The 10,000-nt window shown below is 35.8% G+C and overlaps 1 protein-coding gene across 2 annotated transcripts in view; it reads left to right on the plus strand.

The window, feature by feature from the left end:
* LOC144978221 (protein cycle-like) overlaps positions 1-1,402 on the plus strand; it is a 111,776-nt gene extending 110,374 nt beyond the window's left edge. For both annotated transcript variants that reach the window (XM_078924014.1, XM_078924013.1), the window contains one exon: positions 1-1,402. This exon is cut by the window's left edge and continues 334 nt beyond it. The gene's annotated coding sequence lies outside the window, so the exon portion shown is untranslated.
* Positions 1,403-10,000: the final 8,598 nt, after the last annotated feature.

Consider the following 10,000-nt stretch of genomic DNA (forward strand, 5'->3'; position numbering starts at 1 on the left):
CACTGGGGCACTTGCTGTACATTGGACTAATCAATAATATTCATGGAGTTTATTGATCTATCAGGTGTCCATAGATTAATCAATCAAGTGCTGGGCTGGTAAGATTGTATTCTTCTCAGAAGCAAAGAGAATCTTCGTGATCTTTCTTCCTTTACCAATTTTACAGGAAGAAGAGAAAAATTAACCAACCGATCAGCACTTGCTTCACATGGTTACATTTGGATTGGATCACGAAAAACTTTGATTCTTCTCAAATATTTAAACGGCCAAAAATATAAAGTAATCTACAACGTTTATTTCTGGGTTTTGGCCTTGTTGTAAGGTTCAACAATTCTCCAGTTGAATGGAAAATGATTTACCATACTCGACAGATTATAGCATCGTGGCTGTCCATGACAATGCTTCTGATTCGGATTCAGTTCTCAACACTCAGCCACTGTTGATCAGCCTCTCCTAGCTTGAAAACACCAAAACAACAGCCCTGCTTCTTGGCCTCCATGAAGGTTTTCAAAACTAAGAAAATACCAAAACAACAATACAATGCACTACAGGATGATTGCAGATTGATAATAGAGGTAGAAGAACAATTGAAATTGATAATAGAAGTAAAAGAACAATTGAAATTTGATAAAAGAAGTAGAAGAACAATTGAAATTGATAATAGAAGTAGAGGAACAATTGAAATTTGATAATAGAAGTAGAAGAACAATTGAAATTTAATAATAGAAGTAGAAGAACAATTGAAATCAGGGGAAAATGGAATGTGCTGTAGGATTTATTATTTCAATAGAAAAAGAAAGAATCTTAAGAAGCCATTGGTTTTCTGTCTGTTTTGTCATATGAGTACCGAATTGAATGTAGATATCGATATAAAGCTGTTGAGTAATATAGAGACCTTTAAAGATGCACCATAGACTTTCCTGCAACAACAATTTTTTAAATATATGCAACATCGACTCTAGTGCTTAGTCTGACTGAGTCAATCGGTTTATATGAAGAACGAGGAGGAGGAGGATGAGTAGAAGGAGAATTCCAGTGGGAATGAAAATTTTGTAAGGATTATCAATGGAGTTAATAAGTTTGATTGGAATGAATGGTTATCATCGACTCTAAATGCTCAGAGTACAGAAACGCTTTAACATTGGCACATAAATAGACTAGCATTTACTAGGGTTTTTGGAGAGATGTCATTTTCCCATTTGGATCAATGAACAAGAAATACTTATAATATATTATTGTTGACTCAGACCCATCTAATTCAAAGCGGAAAGAAACCATTAATTATAGGTTCAAAATCAAGTAATCAGCCTTTATGTGGGGAAATATTAAAACGAAACATTTCGCAAAATATTTATCCCTTATTTATTTGAAAAATAAAGTACAGTGCAATTTTGAAAAAAAATATTATATGATATCACTGATATTCTGATATTATGGAATAAAGCCTGAAGATAATGTAAAAAAAAAGTGTCTTTCCTATATGGAGTGATTTGTGAAAATTAAGTAAAGAATGCAGAGTTGAAAAAAAAATGTTTTTTCTTGATATTAAAAGTGTCGTGAGATGAAGTCTCAAGGATATTTAAGAATTAATTGTTATTTCTTTATGGCATAGTCACTTAGTCTATGATGGATATTTTAAATTGTTCTTTTACTAGTATTAGCAGCATTCCTTTAAAACTGACCAAGCTTCGTCCTCTTTTTAAAAAAAAAACACAAAAACTAAAGCAATGTGATAGAACGCAAAAGAGGAAGAACTTTTCAATTCTTCAGTATGTTGGATGAAGATTCTGCGATTTACAAGGGGAATGAAATTACGTTTTAATTAAATGAATGACAATTTAATAGTTCATGTGATTCTTGCATAGTGTCATTTTTTAAACAGTCTGGTGATGGAGGCGAGGAAGAGTTACATACACTATGTTCGTGATATTCATTCTGCTCAAGAAATGTTTTTATAAATTTAGTTACGTTATTGATTCTTGGAGTAATGGACTCTTATTTTAGCTGTATGATTCATTTTTGTCTTCACACTGGGGAGATTTACTTGTTAATAAGCCATCATGATGTAAACAAAAGTTATACATTTGATTGTTGGCACTGCACTCAGGTTCTGCCTTACGCTATAATTAAACAAGACACACACCACCTGTTTAAATGCCAACCACTAAAATAAAAAAAATAAAAAATCACTTTCCTCCAATTAATTCCAAACATTTTATTTCACTCTGCTCACTAACAACAGCTTTGGAAGACGTCCTAGTAGTATGTCACGTGACCTCGGGCTAGAGCTCAGTTGGTCATTGGTTTGGAAAAGGGAGTAAGTTTATGCCTTACACACTGAAAAAGAAGAATACTTTGATTATAGATTGACGTTTTTCCCACTATTTACTTTCATCTTGTGTTAAATATCACTTGATATTGACTGTTTTGGGACACAAATAACCACTGGCATTTTTTCAGAATATTTAATATTTGGTATTTTTCACGCCTAGTTTGGCATTTTGCTTAAAATCTTTCTGCCGATTTGTTACATGTGTCTGGGAATAACGAAAATTGGTGTCTGGGAATAATGACAGCCTTTTCCCCAACTCGTATGGCCTTAAAAGCTTTTGTTAACACGTTTCGTTAATCTTCATCACAGTGTTCCAAAATTGTCCAAAATTTTTTACAGCATCAATGTACAAAATGTGTCGTATGTCTTATTATAATATGCATTACGTGTATTGAATTCATCCGTCATCTGGCGCCTCTAATCTCTTATCTCATTGTTACCGTATGGAATGAATTAAAGACAAGCTCAATTGGCAAAATTATTCATCATTTTTTAGGTCCTCTTCAACTCTAGTTATCATTTTTTTTTCATGTCCTCTTCGTAATACAACGGCACCTGTGTTTTATCTAGATGTTTACAAGATCTTAGATGGAATGGGGAAAGTTTGGATTGTTTCGGGATTTTTATTTTTGTTTTTAAATTAGTTGGTTTACAATAAATCCTCAAGATATGAAAATAACTGATCTTTAGTCTCGCTGATCCGTTCATTACCAAGGTCATCTGCATCGTTAAGTCATGTCTTGATGTTTGAAATCCGTGGTTTATTCAAAATTATCTTGTCCAGAGTTTTAATATAGGAAAATCCTTTGGCAGACACGTGAATCCCTACATCTTTTTGTTTTTGTCAACTGATTACAAATATTATACCATTTTTGTGAATCTTCTCATTTAATCTTTTTTGTTATTGCTTTTTTGTCTTCTTTTTTTTTTTTTTTTTACTTTGGGGAGATGGGGGAGGGGGTGGTAGGGTTGGGTTTTTTAAAAAAAGCGATTTAGATATTTATACCAGATTTTTTTTAAAAAGGATACAAGAAATGATCCTTTTGGTTGAATTATTGAATACAACTTACTATTCATTTTCTTTTGGTGGTTTTTGCCTTGTCATGTGACTTGATTTTTGGTCATTGTTAGGCTATTATTTATTGAAGGCTATGTTAAGAGTTAGTTTTTAAAAAATTAAGAAATTTTAATTGAGCTTTTATATAGAGCAATGTCCACTAAACATGCTCAAAGCGCTTTACAAGGGGTCCATGACCAACAGCAACATTTAACATGAAGGACGGGACATGACGCCTATTAGGGGATATTACAATTTTTTCAGACAGAGACAAAGCTGTTAACGGCCAGGTACTCATTTTACACCTGAATATGGTGAGAGAATGTGAGTAAAGAGCCTTCTCCAAGGACCCAACTACGCGCTGAGTGAGGCTCGAACCCAGGACCTTCTGATCCGAAAGCGAGTGTCGTACCACTAGACCACATAGCCACATTGTTATCTTTGACAATGTAGAGCGGTCACTATTGCTATTGTTCTCTCTTCCTTTATCTGTTTTCCTTTTCCTTCGTTCAGGATCGGCATTGCTCAGGGTTTTCCTGGAACTGGCAGGGATCCTTTGCTGAGAGAGAGAGAGAGAGAGAGAGAGAGAGAGAGAGAGAGAGAGAGAGAGATGCAGTTGAATGTATTGTTCCATTTTTGAGAGAAGATATTTTTTTTCCCTTGTAAATCGTCTCCCTGGTACTGGTATGTAATTTTTTGCGTTTTTAGTTTTGAATCTATATACTTTGTAATGGGTCTTTTAGGTAGTAATGTCAAAATAGTCACATTGATAGATTGCTCATGAAATCTTCTCTTCCCTATTTGAACCAGCCCCCTTACTCCCTTGCCCCTTTGTTTTCCATTTTTTTTTTCTTTGGTGCTTTTACTTCAGATCTAGAACCTGTCCCTCATCATATTTTTTTTTAGTTTGACTAGCGCTGAATTGACCTAAATGTGTCGCAAGCGCGTAAAACCCTCTAAAAACAAAAAGTAAACAAAGATAGACAATGGGAAGGTGCCTAGTCTTGGTGTGGTAACAAACGAGTTCATGATGATGAACTTAGGGTGGGTTCTTGCTCACTGCGGTACCCATCACCCCCCCCCCCCCCTTTTTTTTTTATCTTGTAAATCATCTGTCTCTCTTACGTGCTATTATAGATATTTCGAAGATGATGTCACTCACGTCTTTGTTATTGTTTTTTGCCATCCGCGTTTATGAGTAATGCTCACTGAACTGTATTAACCCGACTATAAAAGTTCATGGATACACACAGTTTTGTGTATTGGTCCATTATACTTCCGGATGGCAATGTTATGAGCTTCTTAGCCAAGCGCATACTATCTATAGTTTTCGTTCTGAACTTATTTGTCAACATTTGAGTTTATTCCTTTAAGTGGGAACTTTTTTTAGGTGTCTAGATGAAACTTTGAGGTCATCTCGAGCTAAGCGCACCGATAGTATTATGCTCTTGGAATTTGGTTCTTGTCCCCCTTGTCTTACTTTTTGCTTGGGTGCGTTTATTTGTAATTGTAGAATATTTTCACAATCCCATGTACCTATTTCCTTATATAACCTAAATGTGTCGGAAGCACCGAAAAACCCTATAAATAAATAAATAAATAAAACGTTATCCAGACTGGGTTGTATATACATTTAATACGCGCATAGATTGGCAGCCAGTGCCTTGTTTCCATTTGATTGTAGCTGCAATCCTAGCATTGGTTCGGCTTTCACAATGATCTCGCATTGCAAGGATCGTTGTGGTCTCTGGCAAAATTATCATTCTCAGGAAATAAACACTTTTTATCGTTGAGTTGAAAACAAAAATTTAACCGTGATACTTAAACATTATTGATTGTTTGCCTGTATTTGGGTGGATCGATGGACGAGTGTTGGTGTGTATATATATACATGTGTATGTGTGTGTGTAATATCAATATACAAAATATTATGAATGTGTAAAATATATTATTTCATGTTGTTTGACTCTGACGAATGGCACACTATTCATTCTCTACCTACGAACATAGGAAATGTTATTTGTTGACACTATGGGATGTTTGCGTCTAAACCACATCCTACTTTGTCCTGTGATAACTGTAACATTGTTTGTTTGTTTTTTTTGTCATCAAACATTTTAAATGTATATTCTCATTATTTGCACTCTTTGTATATTTGTATGGTGAAAAAAGGTGTGGAATCTGAAGTGCATTTTTAGGTAATTGCTACGTTCTATTAACTTAGAATTGATGGAACGATGTCTTGTCATTTCATTGAAATGATTTTTTCACTTTCTTTGCAAACCTTACGATGTTTTCCTTTACAAGTTCTACAAAAGATCCTCATCATCGTCATCATCACCATCTTCTTCTTCTTCTTCTTCTTCTTCTTCTTCTTCTTCTTCTTCTTCTTCTTCTTCTTCTTTTTCTTCTTCTTCTTCTATTTCTTTTTTTTTTTTTATGATGCGATCAACAGTATTCCAGTAGCGACTTAATAAGAAGTTACTAACATTTTATCTAGAATTGATTTTTGGCAGCTTTATGTTTTTGTTAGAGGAAGCTTATAGTAGAATTTGCCTTACCATTTTCAGCCCTTCGCCACACAGCCACATTTGTTATATATTAGTTATTTTAGTGCATTTGTTGTTGTTTGTCTCCAAGTTTGTAGGCGCTGAAATGACCTAAAATCGTGGAAAGCCCGTAAAACCGATGAAAACAAAATCAACAAACAACACTGAACGAAATTTTGCTTGGGCATAGCACGAACAGAATTGAGAGAAAGTATACATTTTTGAAAACATTGTTGGATAGACAGACCATCTGCAAATAATGAAACGTTTCTTCTGATATTTAAAATCTATTTCGTCCTCGTGTGTCAGTTTTGCGACTGTGCCATAAACTGAAATTGACCTTTTGACCATAATGTTTGACAAGACCTGCTGTCTTAGATAGTTGTAAATTGTGAAGTTCAATAGATCAAGGGAGAACCAATAATTTTATTTTTCTTTTCTTTTTTCTTTTTTCTTTATTTTTTTTTTTTTTATTATTATTTTTTTTTAAATTAATTTATTTGTTTGTATGTTTGTTTGTTCTTTTTTTTTTCAGTTGGGGACTTTTTATTACATTTATGGATTAACCAGTGAATTGCCGTAGTCTGGAAAAATCTCGTATTTAAAAAGTTGGCCAGAAAACTCGTCCTTAATTATCGATCGATTTAAATGACCTTGGTCTAGGCAGAAACTCTCAAAACTGGCAAAGTCCCCTCCTCTCTCTCTCTCTCTCTCTCTCTCTCTCTCTCTCTCTCTCTCTCTCTCTCTCTCTCTCTCTCTAGAGAGAGAGAGAGAGAGGGACGGACAGAGAGAGAGAGAGAGTCACCAGTCTTTGACTGTGAGGGAAACAGTCAAATGTCTAGTTATAATTTTGGGAAATGATTTTTTTTCCCTTGTAAATCCTCTCTCTGTTATCTATTATGTATTATATAAGCCTGTGCGGCTATGTGGTCTAGTGTAGTGGTATGTCACTCGTGTTTGGATCGGAAGGTCCTGAGTTTGAGTTTGAGCCTCATCGGCGCATAGTTGAGTCCTTGGAAAATGCTCTTTTCTCAAATTCTCTCACCGTACTCGGGTGTAAAATGAGTACCTGGCAGTTAACAGTTTTGTCTCTGTGGTAAAAAAGTGTAATATCGCCTAAAAAGCATCTTTTCTCGTGCTACATGTAAAATGTTGCTGTTGGTCAGGGACCGCTTGTAAAACGCTTTGAGCACATTAAGTGGATATTGCGCTATATTATATAAGATCAAGTTTATTTTTGTTGTTTTGAATGTATAATGTACGCATTTGAGTGTGTTCCTCTAAGTGGATCCTGTGCTTGTGTCTGGATGAGGCTTTTAGGTGATCTCAAACTAAGTACAATGACAGTATGCGCTTGGAATCTGCATCTCTGCCCTATTTGTACCATTCCCCCTTGTCTTACTTTTTTCTTGGCTGCTTTAATTGTAAATCTGTAATCTTTTTTGACTATTCCATTTTCTTCCTTTTTACTGGCGCTGAAATGACCTAACTGTGTCGCAAGCGCCGTAAAACCCTTAAAAACAAACAAAACAAACGCTCTGACAACTCATATTTCTGAGAAAAATGAATAATAAGTGACTGGTGTGTTAATTAGAAATGTTGATGAAAGCTGTGATTTTTGTGGCAATATAGCCAATCATGAAAGATATTATATTATTTGCTCAATAAACCCAAATCATTAACCTCATGAAATAAATGCCGATATAATTGTTTATGTGTTTTTGTTTTAGTTTTCTGTGTGTCTGTTTTGTTTTTGTGTTGTTTTCTGTTTGGGTTTTTTTTTTTTTTTTTTGGGGGGGGGGGGGGGTTGTTTGTTTGTTTTTTTTTTTGTTTTTTGGAGGGAGGTGATTTTTTTCTTTATTTTACGTTTCAGCATTACATTTATTAATAAGAAAATCTTTTATAGTATCATCATCATGATGATCATCATCATCTTTCTCTTCCTCATCATCTTCCTCATCATCATCATCTTCCTCATTATCATCACCATCATCATCATCATCATGGTTCCTACTATTCATTTCCACCTGATCTCAAATTTGTGCATAATTACAATATCACACATATTATTTTCTGTCATTCTGATCCACTTCCACTAATATTTCTCTTGCCAAGCCTTCCAACCTCGACGAAACAATATTAGTCCTGAAAAAAATGCATTTCTTCATTCAAAACCATCTGTTGAGGTTTGTCTTTGGTGTGACAACAACAACAACAAAATGAAAAAGAAAGAAAGAAATAAAGAAAAGAAAAAAAAGAAAGGGGAAAAAAAGAAAGAAAAGATGAAAGAAAATTCTCTCTTTCTTCTCTACCCATCTCTATCTATCCATCCATCCTTCTATCTCTCTCTCTCTCTCTCTCTCTCTCTCTCTCTCTCTCTCTCTCTCTCTCTCTCTCTCTCGCTCTCGCTCGCGCTCTCTCTCTCACACACACACACACACACAAATACACCCACACACACACAAATACACACACACACACATAAAAATTGACCACAATACGTGTGGAACCGGAGTTTATCTCGATTTAACGTTAAAAGATTCTTAGCAGTAGCTTTCTACCCCTTTGGTTAGGACCTCAGTCTTCTTTTGATGCCGCAATGGCCGGTTCTTGTCCAAAATGTTTTAAGATCCACTGCTTTGAAATAAAATCACGAGCCACTAGATGTGCCCAAAGCGTTCTATAAAGGATCCCAAGCTAACAGCAACACTTGACATGAAGGACGAGATTTGAAGTCTGTTTAACGCCTATTACAATTTTTATTTTTTCAACGGAGACACACAACGCTGTTGCTGTTTGGGGCCCAGGAACTCATTTTACACCCGAGTTCGGCTATGTGGTCTTGTTGTATAACACTAGCTTTCGAATCGGAAGATCCTGGGTTCGAGCCTCGTTCGGCTTATAGTTGAGTCCTTGGAAAAGGTTCTTTACTCACATTCTCTCACCGTACTCGGGTGTAAAATGGGTACCTGGCCGTTAACAGCGTTGTCTCTTTCCGAAAAAAAATTGTAGTTTCGCCCAACAGGCGTAATGTCACGTCCTACATGTTAAGTGTTGCTGTTGGCCTGGGACCCCTTGTAAACTGCTTTGAACACCTTTTAGTGGATATTGCTCTATATAAACATTTTAGGATAAAGTAAATCTGAAAGCACCCTTGTTTTTGGGTTGTTTTTTTTTTGTTTGTTTTTATGCAGTGTGTTTTTATTTAGGAGAGGGGGGGGGGAGGGAGTGGGTCAATATGAGTTGTGCATCGACCAGGCTAAATAATAACTTATTACCAGTCACAAAGGTTGGTGTGATTACGCACACGGCTGATTGTCACGCCTATTCTTATTCCGATCACGCTCAATGAAGATTACGATTCATAACCATTAATTATAATCTAATATTATGTGGTGAAATGGGATTATTTGGAGAGAGAGAGAGAGAGAGAGAGAGAGAGAGAGAGAGAGAGAGAGAGAGAGAGAGAGAGAGAGAGAGAGAGAGAGAGAGAGAGAGAGAACTGATATGAATCAACATCATCCAATCATAAAGTACTGAACCGCAGTTCCAGTCATCTTACTCATTCTTTGTCTGCCAGCTTTTTGGGTTGTTTTTATTGTTCTTGTGGCTAATCGTGTGTGTGTGTGTGTGTGTGTGTGTGTGTGAGTGAGTGAGAGAGAAAGAGGGGCGGGGCGGGGGGGGGGGGGGGGGGGGGGGGGAGAGAAAGTCAGAGATAGAGTGAGAGAGAAAGGGAGACAGTAGGTACTTGAGTGACCGAGTTGGTGTGCGCTGCGCATGCGGTATCTGAAATTGTTTTGTTGTTTTGGTTTTGCTTTTGCTTTTGTTTTGATTTTTTTCCTTTCCGCTTTTCGAGTTTTAAAAGATTCTTTTGGGTTTTGTTGTTGGTGTTTTGTTTCTGTTTTTGATTTTGTTATTTGGTTTGTTTTGTTTTGTTTTATTGGGGTTTTTTCGGGGGGGGGGGGGGGGGGGTGTTTTGTTGTTGTTTTGTTTTTTTTGGTGAATTATTGTTTGGTTGGTTTCGTTTTGTTCTGTTTTGTTTTGTTTTTTGTTTTTTTTTTT

The sequence above is a fragment of the Berghia stephanieae genome, chromosome 8 (assembly GCF_034508935.2).
Source record: "Berghia stephanieae isolate SIO BIC M18660-M18661 chromosome 8, UCSD_Bste_1.3, whole genome shotgun sequence".
In the NCBI taxonomy this organism is placed as follows: domain Eukaryota; kingdom Metazoa; phylum Mollusca; class Gastropoda; order Nudibranchia; family Aeolidiidae; genus Berghia; species Berghia stephanieae.